We start from the raw sequence: 14966 nt of genomic DNA, 5'->3' as shown, positions 1-14966 counted from the left end.
TGTGAGGGTGATTCTGGATGCTATTAACATTTGAATTGGTTCAAAGAATAAAACGTATTGTTCTTTCTAGTGAGGGTGGGCCTCATCTAATCCATTGAAAGCTTGAATAGAACAAAAAGGCCAACCATTTTCCAAATAAGGAGAAATTTCTCCTACCTGACTGCCTTTAATCTGAGACATTTGTTTTTTTCCTGCCTTTAGACTCAAACTAACATATTGGCTTTTCCAGGGTCCTGAAACTACCAGCCTTGGAATTGTAACTATACCATCTATTCTCATTTTTCTCAGACTTTCACACTCAGACTGGAACTATACCATTGGCTTTCCTTTGTCTCCAGCATGCTGACTCACTCCGTAGATCTTGGGATTTGTCAGCTTCCATAATTGTGAGCCAATTCTATATAATCTCCCTCTCCTTACCCCACTTCTTATACTGGTTAAACTGGTTATGTTTCACTGGATTCCTGATGAATATACTACCTATCTATCATCTATTTATTTTTTTGTATGTATATTTGTATTTTATATCTCCCTCCACTGGAATGAAAGACTCTCAAGAGCAAGGATTTTTATATGTCTTGTTTATTGCCTGCACTCAATTTTTAACAGAATTGAAAAAAAAAAAAAAAACTTGAGACATTTCTGGCTTTCAAAATATATTTCATGTGCATTTCTTTTGAAGCTTATTGTAATTTATCTTTTTGCTTGCTACTGTGAATTATCCAATTTATGTCAAAATTTTTAATGTATTACTCTTAGCATATAAAATGTACAAGTGGTTAGAAGCATATTGAATTACATGGAAAGCTAATTAGAACAGCAAGTGCATATTACCATCACGATGCCCAAACACTGTTCTGAATGTTTGACATATATGACCTTATATAATTCTTTTTTTTTTTTTTGAGGTCGAGTAGTGTAATGTTAACAACCAAGAAAGTAAAATCACCTCTGCAGCATGACCTTATATAATTATCACAACATACCAATTTTACAGATGAGGAAATTGAAGTAACTTTTCCAGGATTATACAGTGGCTAAGAGATAGAGCAAAGACTGGAAGCCAGACATTCTGGCTCTGAAATCCATGGTTTTACTACCAGGTTACATCATGCTATCACTAAATGTCTTGTAGCTAGCTTCTCCATGAAATTGAATTCCAGTAGTAAGGCCCAACTCCACGCGGCCTTTGTTTCTGGCTATTATTACCCCAAAAGTAGAGAAATTAAGTTTTATAATTATTTTCTTCATGTGTCTGAAGAATTGCTTGCTTTGCCCACAGGTGGCACAGAAACCTTCTATCTTAGTTTGGCGGCTGTAAGAAAATACTAAACTGATGTTTTAAAATGTCAATCAACCTTCCAGCACACAATGGTTAATATAAAATTTGGTAAATTGAACTCAGGTCTTTGGATGTCAATGTTAGTCCAACACTATGGGCAGAAAGGCAATGCCCAATTCAACCTGTATCTCTTTTGGAAAATTCTTCCTGGCTCAGTAAAATGAGCTTAAGATGTGTCCATATTACACTTTCTCTTTTATGTGTGTTTATCTTGTATTTTCTCTGAAGGACAAAAATTATCTCTTTCTTTGAATTCAAAGTTTTTGTGTTTTTTTTTTTTTTTTTCTTCCTGTTTGATACGCTCTCATGTATAAATTATGCTTTGCTTGTGTTCCAAGTTAATGTGCAAACTTTTGCAGGTACTTCATTAAACTAATGCTCTTTCATAATCATATTCAACTCTTTAAATTATAAAACCATTTCACAAATAAAGGAGAACTTTGCCAAACTTTAGAAAATGTAACTGCAGGAGCAAACAAGTTTAATTAATTAGCTACAGCTTTGTTATGGAAGGTGAAAGAATGAGTTTATTCCTCCCTTGAAATAGTCTAGAAACATACCACACTTTATATATGCCAAAAAAAAAAAAAAAAAGCAAGAGAAAATGTATACCTCTTAATGGCTTAAATATATACAAAGACAGTATCATATATAAAGTACTGGGGTTGAATTAAATATTGAGATTGGAGTCCTGAGTAGAATGAAATTTAAATTACATCAGTTTTAGCTTAAAAAAGTTCTTGTTTTCCTAAAATTGGTTCCTGTCAATTCTTGGAACTTCGTATTTTGTTAGGCATATGGGTTTATATATTTTCCTCTCCTGCCAGACTATAGATTTCTTAAAGGCCAAGATCTTGTCTTACTAATATTTGTATACTTTGATTTCTACAGACCTGACACCTGGGAGGATTTGAATGAATTTTAAGAAAAAAATTAATCAATGTAGACTAGATCTAGTTGAAACTAAATAATTGATGATAGGAATGTCGATACAAAATGGTGAAATCATTAAATATTTTACATTTGTAGGGATTTTGTTCTGCTTTTTTATCCCCCCCCCAACAGATACACAGACTAAAGTCATTTTCCTGTATTTCCAAAATTATTCTTTTTAGAAAATCAGAATTTATTATGAAAACAGTTTTAAGAAGTATGTCTCTTTTGATAACCTTCCTTTGATATCTGCCTTTCGTGTTGATACAGGAAATATGATTTGTATAATTACAAAATTTTGTAATTTGCCTTCCAATATAAGATCACACTCTGATGCTAAAGGAAGGCTCAAGGAAAAGGCAGTGTTCTGTAATTCAATGTACAAACTTCAAAATCACAATGCCATAAAACCAAAGTTTCTGACACAGAATGAGCAAAATCGACTTTTATTGTTTTATTTTATATTTTTAATTTTTTTGTATTTGTAACTCTCTAGAAAAATATTGAGATAGAGTAGGCAGCTAAGAATTTGTTTCAGTATTTACTCAACAAGTGTTTATTTCTTTATGTGTGCACGCATACTAAAATGCAGTCTTGGAGCTTCATTAGATGATTTGATCACCTATTTTAGGATAGAAGAATATTGGCATACAGTATTAGTTTAAGAAAACTTTATTGCTTAGAAATTAATTTACTGAAGAACAGTGGCAATTGGATCACACAACTTAAAGAGAAGAGAAGGAAAAAATAGCATTAGTTGTTATTACTCTTAGGAGGACTAACTAGTACTGGAGAATACAATCAAATGACTTCATAGCAAAGACAAAATATAGGCAGGGGTGTAAAGAAGATAGGACAACAGAGAAAAAGGATAGGAAAGGATGGAAAGAGAAAGAGAGAGAGGCTGAGTATGTGAGGAAAGGGGATTTAGGGTCACACTATGATTTTGGAGTCTCTTAAAGGCATCAAGTCAGCAATTAACTTCCCTTCTACCTCTAGAATCACTACCATCACCACCATGGCTATGAGTAATAAAACTCCTTAGATTTGTGATTATAAATCAAGGTTAGATTTCAGGTTTGTGTTTGGACCCCCCTAAAGTCCTAAAGGATATCTCTAAGTGATGATGACACTTTCCCACTGAGCAGATATGGCTATCTATCCACTGAACAAAACTTAGATAACCACAACCAACACATAATAGATGATCTTTGGGATTGAATTTATTTTCTATCCCTGTAATTAACAATCTCAAGGAATTATTTATACTTTTCATTCACCAAATATATTAATCTAGTCAACCATTGCCCGATTCTGAAAGTGCTTACATTCCAGTGAGGGAAAGAGATAATAAAAAAGAGTAAATAAATAAAATGTCAGTTTGTATAAATGCCATGGAAGAAAATTAAGTTAAAGAAAGACTACAAGGAGTTCTGAAAGTGGGAGAAGATGTTGTTTGTATTTGTCAGAAGATTTATTGATGAGTGCCAAATTAAGAAAGAATGGGGAAAATATATCAGGTAGAGGGATTGGCAAATGAAAATATCTGAAGAGAGAGCATACTTGGTGCATGTTAAAGGAACAGCAAGAAGGCTAGTATGTCAGGGATAAGGTCAGTGAAATAAGAGGGCCAAGCCTTGTAGGTTTTATAGCAATTTTACTTTCTTCTGATTGAGATAGGAAGTTATTGGAGGTTTTTGACCAGTGAGTGATATTATATGACCTGCACTTAAAAGTTTTTTTTTCTGTCTACTCAGCTGAGAACATATTATAAGGAAGCAAGAGAGGTATAAGAACAGTTTGGAGGCTATTATAAAAATCCAAGGAGGGGCGCCTGGGTGGCTCAGTTAAGCAGCTGGCTCTTGATTTTGGCTCAGGTCATGAATGCAGGGTCCTGGGATTAAGCCTAACTCCATGCTCAGTTGGGAATCTGCTTGAGGATATCGCTCTTCCTCTCCTTCTGCCCCTCCTTGCCCCACCTCTCTAAAATAAATAAATAAGTCTTTTAAAAAAATCCAAGGAGAGGATAATATGGTCTATAGTTGCTTAAAATTCAGGTTGGAGCAGTAAACGGTGACAAGTAGATACATTTGAAAATAGACAACAGTATTTGGTGATGAATTGGATATGGAATATGAGTGAAGCAGAAAAATCTAGGATAACTTCAAAATTTTAGGCCTACATGGAAGATAAAATTGGCATCAAACTAAAATGAAAAAAGATTAGGGAAGGAGCACATTTGGGAAGGTGTATAAGTCAGGATAGGTTAACTTATGTTGTGGTAACAAATTGGCATGATAACATGCCAGTCAACGAGAAATCCTTGTCAAGTTCCAGAGCCAGAAGTAATTGGACTGACTGACTATAAAATAGAATTAAAGTGACTTAGAAATGAAAATTCTAGGGCGCCTGGGTGGCTCAGATGGTTAAGCGTCTGCCTTCGGCTCAGGTCATGATCCCGGAGTCCTGGGATCCAGTCCCGCGTCAGGCTCCCTGCTAAGCAGGGAGCCTGCTTTTCCCTCTGCCTTTCTCTCTCTCTCTCTCTCTCTCTCTCTGTGTCTCTCATGAATAAATAAATAAATCAATCTTTAAAAAACAAACAAAAAAAAAGAAATGGAAATTCTAATCAAATCCTGGAAGTAGACTAAAAGGTAATGGCCAGCCAGGTGGGGTTTTGGGGAAGGGATAATACTGTACTAATGTTGTCATATATTTTTTCTACCTGCTTAGCCATGTGATGAAAATATATTTTAGGATCTCAGGTGCTAAATACAATGAAAATTGGTTTATGGCTATGACACATGTCCAGAGAAAATTGGCAACAAAGGCTCTGTTTGTCGCAGCCCCTCAGGGGCCCAGGCTGACTAAGGCTCCATGTTGTTATGTAATTTAACAATCACCATGGCACAGGTCAGGAAACATATTGACTCATACACCAAATCTTAAAGTTTCTTTCCAGAAATTAAATTCAACTTATACTTAATACTTTATTTGCCAAAGAAGGTCACATATTCACATTTATATTCAAAAAGGAGCTGGAGATAAATTTTAGCCATGTGCCTGAAAGGTGTAGGCTGGGCATGTTTGGTAAATAGCACTTAGTAATCTCCAGAAGGCATTTAGATTTGAACACGCTAAATTGGTCATTCTTTTTTTTTTTTTTTTAAAGATTTTATTTATTTGACAGAGAGAGATACAGCGAGAGAGGGAATACAAGCAGGGGGAGTGGGAGAGGGAGAAGCAGGCTTCCCGCCGAGCAGGGAGCCCAATGTGGGGCTCGATCCCAGGACCCTGGGATCATGACCTGAGCCGAAGGCAGACGCTTAACGACTGAGCCACCCAGGCGCCCCTAAATTGGTCATTCTTATTAGACATCCAACTAGTGATGCCAAATACAGAGTTATATAGTTATAAAATTCAGGAGAGTAATCTGGTTTAGAATTAAATGTTTAAAGCCATAACCTTGGCTATGTACGAATGTCTACGTACAAAGGGGACATAGAGAAAAAGCACAAGGACTACATACAGCATGGAACACACACAACTGGGTGGTCAGGAAAGTGAGGGAAAACAAATAATGGAAACTGAAAGTGTATCCACTGAGCAAGGTAGGAGGAAACCTGAAGGAGAATGGTGTCCCAAAAGCCAAAGGAATAAAATAATTCAGGAATAACTGAGCAATCGTATATACTTAATGCTGATAATGATGACATTGAACTCAACCACTGGACTAGTAGCATGGAGATTACTGATGACTGAAATGATAATTTTTATGTAAAATGATAATAAAAAATGCCTGACTACAGCACCTTAAAAGAGATTTGGAAGAAACAGAGTTGTGACAATGATTTTTAAGGGTTTTGATATAAAAGAGAAAATACCTGGAGAGAGAACGGGGTCAAATGAGGGTTTTTCCTCTCCTTTTTTAAGATGAGTTCTATTAAAATATGTTTTTATGCTGATAAAAATGATATAACAAAGAAGGAAAAATGATGATGCAGAAGAGTATTTCAAGTTTCTTTAAAAGTAAGGTGGAAATTGTGTGATTTTGACTGAACAAATTTTGAAGTTTTAATACCTTAAGATTATCACACTGTTTTTCTCTATTTTTTTGTGTGTCATGGAGAAAGAAGAGAATAAGTATCATTAGGTCAAGAGGAATCTGAAATCTGTTGGATACTGTTGCAACAGCAGATTGAAAAGTAGACTCTCAGAAAGTTCCTTAAAATAAAATAGCTATTGTAAGATATATTTGAATAAGTAAAAGGAGTTTGCATGCCAATCAATGAGAAATCCTTGTCAAGTTCCAGAGCCAGAAGTAATTGGACTGAATATAAAATAGAATTAAGGTGACTTAGAAATGAAAATTCTAATCAAATCCTGGAAGTAGACTAAACTGTAATGTCCAGCCAGGTGGGATTTTTGGAAAGGGATGATACTTTACTAATGTTGTCATATATTTTTTCTACCTGCTTAGCCATGTGGGAACAACTCATGTGGATGCATCAACTGGATACTCTTGCCAATGGGGCTAAGAGAAGGTTCCAACGAGATATAAGTGGACAGAACAGAGAGATATCCACTCTCTCACTGTTTTGGATACCTTATTAACTCTAGTTTTTACTATTTTTACTCCACAGTTCCAGTTCTCACTAGGTTCCAATTACACTAGTCCCCTGCCCCACCCAACCCCCTTCAGTTCTTCCTACTGCTCTTGATCCCTGGGACCTCAGTATCTCTTTTTGGTTTCCTACGACTTGTCATTATTGAGTATTTTTATGTTTTTTCCTTGTTATTTTAAAAAGTACACATTTTTACTTAAATGAAGAACTGAAAAAACAACTGGCATTTTTAAGCCTTGAATAAAAAGATTATGGAGGACCACACTATGAAAATGTCACTAGAATGACTGATTAAGAAAGAGGGTTTACAACCTAGAATGTTGGCTGATAATCCTGAAACATTCTTATGACATGTGCAGCACATGGTTGAGTCAGTAGCTAGTAGAATGGTCAGCAAATTCTTAAAACTAAGATGGAGAAATAAACCATAATTTTTTTACATCATGATAAGATGATAATAGATGTTTCTTTTTTTAAAGATTTTTTTTTTTTTTTTAATTCATGAGAGACAGAGTGAGAGAGAAAGGCAGAGGGAGAAGCAGGCTCCCAAGGAGCAGGGAGCCCGATGTGGGACTTGATCCCAGGACCCTGAGATCATGACCTGAGCCGAAGGCAGACGCTTAACCATCTGAGCCACCCAGGCACCCTAGTTTCTTTTTTTAAAAAAAGATTTTATTTACTTATTTGACACAGAGAGAGAAAGCACAAGCAGGCAGAGCAGCAGGCAGAGAGAGAGGGAGAAGCAGGCTCTCCACTGAGCAGGGAGCCTGACGTGGGGCTCGATCCAGGGATCGTGACCCGAGCTGAAGGCAGCCACTTCCAACTGGGCCGCCCAGGCTCCCTGATAATAAATAGTTTCTTTGTTGAAGTTTTTGTATTTGAATTAACTGGGTGTGAGTTACTGTTAATTCGGGTACAATATCTTTAAATATTTTATAGAACACATCATATATATGACATATTATATAGCCCATCACTGTCCTTGCTGATTTTGATACTTATATGGGCCAAATTTGATCAGTGAGAGCCCATTCAAGTTGGCTCCTGTATCCTTTTGGTATGTCCTCTCTAGTTTTTGAGTTCTGTTTTCTCTCTGGCACAATAATTATTTTGGGTTCACTATATGTTTTTCCCTGCCCAATACTGGAATTGGCCATTTTGCCAAGGATCCTGGTTCCATCTAGTGGGAGATGACATTTTAAAATGAATCAGGGTGCTAAATGTGCTCCTTGTTTCAGAGGTATCATGGATTTCTTAGCCCTTTCTCAGCTCTTAGAAACTATATACCTTTATTGAATCATAAATTAATACTAACATTTCTAAATATAATTCAACACAACATGGTTCTTTTTCCTTATCTCCTTTCATATTTAGATATTCTTTAAAAGAACTTATTTTAATAAAATTGATTTTGTGTCTGCTGAGTTTACCTGGTCAGCTAGCATAAGCTACTTTTGTTTTAAAATGACTAGAATCCAGGTGATTTCTCATATCATAGGTAACCTCTCTTATTTGTAGAAATATACCTCATGTTAAAGAGCCTTGCATGCTAAGAGCCTTGCATGCTGAGAATATACATTTTATTTATGCAAAGATCACATACTACATTTTATGATAGATTATCTGACCAAATATACACTTTCTAGGGAAGGTACTGAGTCAGTCTTTATGAAAAGCAGTTTGAAGGCTAATGTAGTAATTTCAGCAAAGGATAACTAAGCCATAGTGCTTGGATCAAGGTGAAGCAGTAAATGGGGAGAAGTAGATACATGTGAAGATAGAAACAAGAGGATTGGTTATGGATTCAATGATGAATATTTGATGATGAAAGAAAGGAAAGGGTATAGGATGATGTTAGTATTTTACATGTAAAAAAAAAAAATAGAAGAATAGGGTGCCTGGGTGACTCAGTCAGTTAAGTGTCTGCTTTTGGCTCAGGTCATGATCCCAGAGTCTGGGATCGAGTCCCGCAGCAGGCTCCCTTCTCATTGGGAAATCTGCTTCTCCTCTACCCTTTCCCAGTACTCATGATCTCTCTCTCATGCACTCTCTCTCTCTAATAAATAAATAAAATATTTTTTTAAATTATTATAAAAAATAGAAGAATAAAGTTGCACTGAACTAAAATGAAGACTAAGAAAAGAGTACATCTAGTCAGTCACAACAAAGTTATGCTGTGGTAATAAACAACTCCCAAATTTCAAGAGCTAAAAGCAACACAGATTTGTTCCTATTGGTAGCTCTCTTTCTGACTCCAGAATCCTTGTTGGACAGCATCTTCTTAAAATCCCCTTTAACAAGCAAGACATTTGTTCATCTCAGTATTTAATCTAGCCCACCCACTCTGGCAAATAAGACTAAACCCATCCATTGCTTGGCAGACTCTCCTTGTACTTTTTAAAACGAGTATAATTAAGAGTTGGTGACTTCAAACTGCATTGTTTTCCAGTCTTTTTTTTTTTCTTAGATTTTTAAAAATTTATTCATGAGAGAGAGAGCACGAGTGAGAGCACAAGTAGGAGGGAGGGTGAACAGGGTGCCTAATGGGGGGCTTGATCCCAGGATCCTGGGATCATGACCTGAGCTGAAGGCAGATGCTTAACCGACAGAGTCACCCAAGTGCCCCTGTTTTGCCACTCTTTAGCTAGTTTTTCAGTTTTGCTTTTTTTCTTCCCTATGAGATTTTTGTTTTTACTTTTCACTGTACCCTCCTTTACAATCTACTTTTGATTCTTACAGACTAGAAAGTATGAGATAAACATGTTTATTAAAATAGGCAATGAATATAGAAGTCTCTTGACTCTGAATGGACCCTTCTCTTATGAGGTAAACTACCTATGTAATAGCTGTTTGACTTATATATCTTAATGGATACATTTTTCTTTTAAATAATTAAATTTCCAGATAACAAGGATGTAGATATCATTAGTTGTAGGAAGAGAATGAGGCAAATGAATTTCATCATAACAAAAGCAGAATCAAGATGTATTAACACAAATTTCTATTACTCTATAATAATATACCACAAATTTAACAACTTACAACACTGCCCATTTATTAATTTACAGTTCTGGAGGTCAGAAGTCTTACATGACATTACTAGAAACTCTGCTTATGGTATCAAAGGCTGAAGTCAAGCTGAGTTCTTATCTGGAGGCTCTGCATCCAAGCTCATTCTTGTTAGCAGAATTTAGTTCCTTGAAGTGAGAGGACTATATGGTCCCCATTTCTTTGCCAGTCTTTAGCGGGGGGGCCACTCTCAACTCATGGGGGCCACCTGCATTCCCTACCATGTGGCATCCTCAGTCTTCAAGCCAGTGATGGCACATCAAGTCCTTCTTTCCCTTCTAATCCCTGGACCCCTCCAGTTCTGACCTCTAGACCTAGATTTAAAGGGCTCAAGTGATTAGGTCAGGCTCACCCAGATATAATCTCCCTATTTTAAGGTCAATCATTTTGGGACATTAGCAACATTTGAAAAATCCCTTTTGGCATAGAAGGTAATGTAATCCAAGAAGTGATATCATATTCATAGGTTCCATCTACACAGGGTGAAATGTTTATACAAAGGTGACTGTCATTTGGAATTCTGTCCCCAGCATAGGTGTTCTTAAAAATATTAGCCAATCCTTGTATTCTACATAAATTAAATATAGAATGTAAATCAAATGATTGTTTAGATTTGGTTGAGTAACGTTTAGGTAAGAAATCTTTTTTTTTTTTTTTTAAGATTTTATCTATTTATTTGTCAGAGAGAGAGAGAGAGCACAAGCAGGGGGAGCAGCAGACCGAGGGAGAAGCAGGCTCCCCGCTGAGCAAGGAGCCTGATGGGGGACACGATCCCAGGACCCTGGGATCATGACCTGAGCCTAAGGAAGACGCTTAACCAACTGAGCCACCCAGGCATCCCAAGAAATCTTATTCTTGAAAATAAAAAAACATATAAATAGCCACAAGGTTTAAAGAAACAAATGAGGCATTAAAAAAAAGAAAAATGCAAAAAAAAAAAAAAAAAAAGAAAAAAGAAAAATGCAGGGCACTTGTGTGGCTCAGGTCATGATCTCAGGGTCCTGGGATCAAGCCCTGTGCTGGGCTCAGCACTCAGCGGAGAGTCTGCTTGAGATTCTACATCTCCTTATGCCCCTCCCCTCACTCATGCTCTCTCTCTCTAAAATAAATAATTAAATTTTTACAAAAAAAAAAAGAAAAATGCATAAAGCAAAAGACTATTCTGAAATGAAAGAGGTAACCACTGAGATTGGCATATTTATGAGAAAAACCACTCAAATCAAAGTTGGAAGTCCATACAATGATTGTCAAAATGAATAAAAAAATTATTTGAGTCCATTAGCTTATTAATTAATCAAAATCCATTATGTCTCGGAAGGTTAAAATTGAACTGTGTCCTAATAAGAATTTTAAGAGTCCTGTTCCATGACAAGACATGAAAACAAAGCCTCATAGTAAAGGAGACTATCTGGAATTCTGATTGGGCCAAGAGGGGGTCTCCCAAATAGTCTCAGGATAAATTGAATGCTCCAACTTGCATTTCTTTCCCTGTGACCGGTTGGTGCTTGGAAATGATAAGGTTCGCCTAGGAAAAAACAAAAGGAAATTAAAGATTTCAGTGTCACAGACTTGTGGTTTAAAGAGGCCAGTCTAAGCCCTTATAAATCATCCATATTAGATTGAGCTGTTGTTCTGGGAAATATCTTGGGTCAAAACTGCATAGCTCAGCTCCTATGAATACCCTCGGAATATTTATTTCTCTATCGCTTGTATACTCGTTTCTTATCATCTAAAGGGGAAATAGAACACCCTTACACTGGATGCCGTCCTAAATGGCCGGAAGCTTCAGCTCTGTGCACAGTAACCACAAGAAGCAAGCATCCCCATTAACCACTCAATCTGATTATTAACCTCTAAAAATAAAACACAGGTTGGAAAGCTTATTTCCCCCAAAGAAAGAGAAAAATAAATCAATAATGACTTAGATTCTATTTGTGAACTAAAATCCTGCTGAATAAAATGTGTCATGAAGTGACGGTGTTAAAAAATATATATATATTGGAAAGGCTTGCAAAAAAAAACAAGAATTGCTTTTGATGGACATTGACAATTTGAGATGACAATAAATATCAACAAGAACCTGAAACAAAGAATAACGGAGATATGATGAAAGTGTTTGCTGGGCAATTACTGAGTATAGGCATAAAATCTCTTACATGGCTTTCACATACTTGCTCATATGATAGAAACCAGAGTTTTAATTCTTAATGGTGTGGAATATGGGGACAGTGCTGAGTTTCTACTCTTCATGTAGTAATTTGGGCAAGTGAAATATTCTCTGTATACATCCCTTACTTTATCTGGAAAATGAAAATAATAATTTTACAGTATTACTGTGACAATGAAGGAGATGATGCATGTAAACAGCACTTTACACAGCATGCAACTTATAAGTATAAATTCATTATTTTTATTGTCTCATTTTATCTTCAAAAACCCATGGTATTCAGCTTCCTGTACAGGATGTAGAGCTAAAACATCAATGCCCTGCTTAAAACAACCAACATCAAAATCACGACTTGTGCCAAACCCAAGAGAGAGTTGATGTTGCAGAGCAAAAGACTGTCCTAGCTATCGTTTCCTGCAGGGACAGAGAAAACAATGAGCATGCTCGTACTTGAGACCAACATGACTGGACACCAATAAAAAGAGTGCAACTAGGAGAATTGACAACTTGATGAATGCCAAATACAGGCAGATGAGAGAGTCTGAAACTCTGGGGACTCAAGAATTTGGGAGGAGCTACACCTTCTGTCAGGGTCTTTTTCCACAAACTCCACCAAATATTCATAGAAAAAAGTTAAAAGAAGACCTGAGAATTTTTTATTGTGGTGCAGACCTGAGGGAGGGGAATAGAAGTGGCCATGTGAGAGGGGCAAGAAACTCCATCTAGATCCATTTTTCCCATTCATTTAAAAAAAAAAAAATCTTAATGTGTGGGGTGGGAGAAAAACCATCACTGCTGCCCTCAGTTGAAAATGTACTGCAGCTAGGAAAGGGAATTCGCAAGGATTTTTCCTACTCTTACTTCTGTGGGAGGGACAGGATTACATGCTGAGCTCACAACCATAAAGGGAGCAACAGAACTGGAAGCCCACATTCTCCTAACACAGGCGCATGACATATGCCCAAGAATACGGCCTCGTAAGAGCAAATCTTCAGCCCAGTACCAGGAATCCATGAAGTTTTGAATAACAAGTAACCTCAGAATATTGTTGAGAGAGGGATAGGCGCAGAACATCAGCACTCAAAGATGCACTCTGTGAGGCACATAAAGGAAATACCTGAAAAACTTAAACCTCAGAATCAAACAGACATTATAAACCGACACCCACTCGGTTGTAAACCACTGCTGTAAACCCACAAGTTACATCCATCAGAGTAACAAATATCACTCCCTCTCTAAACTCCTGACTAAATGAATTCAAACCCAATTGTTAAAAAAAAAAAAAAAAAAAGAAAGAAAGAAAAAGGGAAGGCATATCATTTCTGAATATAGAAATTATTTACCTCCTTCTCTACTCTCCTACACAGTATGTTTGATTTTCAGTAAAAATTGTAGGGCGTTTTTAAAGGAAAGTAAAGACATGGTCAGCACAGGCAAACAATCTTCAGATCTAGACTTGGTTATGGCACATATGTTGTAATTATCAGAGGAGAAATTTAAAGTAACTATAATTAATATGCTAAAGACTCTAATGAAAAGGGTAGACTATATACAAGACCAGATGCATAATTCCAGAATGATGGGAATTAGAAGAAAGGAGCAGATGAAGATATTAGGGGGAAAAACACATTAACAGAAATAAAAATGCTTAGCGCTACTCTTGACACAGGAAAGAATCAGTGAGCTTAAAGATAGGTCAATAGAAATTACTCCTCCTGAAATACAAGGAGGAAAAAAAGAAACAAAAAGAACTGAATATCTTATTGATGTGGAACTAGTTCAAACATCCCAACATATGTATAACTGGATTTTCCAAAAGAGGAGAGAAAGAACAATACAGAAGTATTTGAACACATAATGACAGACTTCCAAAATTAATGACTGATAATAGGATGCTCAGAGGTCACCAAGCAGAATAAGTACTCTCCCAAAATTAAAAATACAAACAAAACCTAGATATATTTAAACTGCTATAAACAAAACAAAAAAATATTGAAGGCAGACAGTGAAGGGGGAAAATATTACATATTAGAAAAACAAAGATAGGAACTATAGCTTCAAAAATCACGCTATACAGAAGACAATGAACTAACACCTTTAAAGTGCTGAAAGCAGGGAAAACAACAAAAGGGAAAAAAACAACCAAAAAACCAAACACCCCCAAGTAATCTACTCACGAAAAGTGTCTTTCAAAAATGAGACTTTCTCAATCAAAACAAAAACTAAGAAAATTAAAAGTGTTAGAAAACACTCTTCAGATAGAAAGAATATAATAAGCTAAAACATAGGATGCAAAGAAATAAATAACATTGGGAAGGATATAAAGGAAGATAAAGCTCAATTCTGTAGATTAAAAGAATTGTAAAGCACCGAAAGATAACTGACACAAAAAATTTTAGCAATATGCTGTGTGTTTTAGCATGTGTAAGGGTAAAATAACACAAGATGGGTTGTGGAATTAGGATGTATTATGACAAGGTTCTTAGCTACATAGAAAGTGATATAACACTATTTGAAGGTAGACTTTAAGTTAAAATGTACATGGTAAACCTTAATACAATAACTTCTAAAAAGATGTATAAATATGTTGATAAGCATGTATAGCAGCTTTATTCTTAGTAGCCAAGTATTAGAAACAAAGCTCATGTCTTTCAACCAGTGAATGGATAAACTAACTGTAGTACACCCATATAAGGAAATGCTACATGAAATGCTACTTCGTAATAAAAAGGAATTCCTATTTGTTGTAGAAGTTAAACTTTGAGAAATATTTTAAGCACTGAAATTTACTCCCTTGGAAAGGCTTTAAATTTCATATATCTACTAAAAACAG

Source organism: Mirounga angustirostris, unplaced genomic scaffold, assembly GCF_029215605.1.
Source record: "Mirounga angustirostris isolate CCGP_5_RB_7025 unplaced genomic scaffold, mMirAng1.0.hap1 SCAF_2, whole genome shotgun sequence".
Lineage (NCBI taxonomy): Eukaryota > Metazoa > Chordata > Mammalia > Carnivora > Phocidae > Mirounga > Mirounga angustirostris.
The sequence above is the reverse complement of the archived record's forward strand: the minus strand, read 5'-3'. Positions refer to the sequence as shown.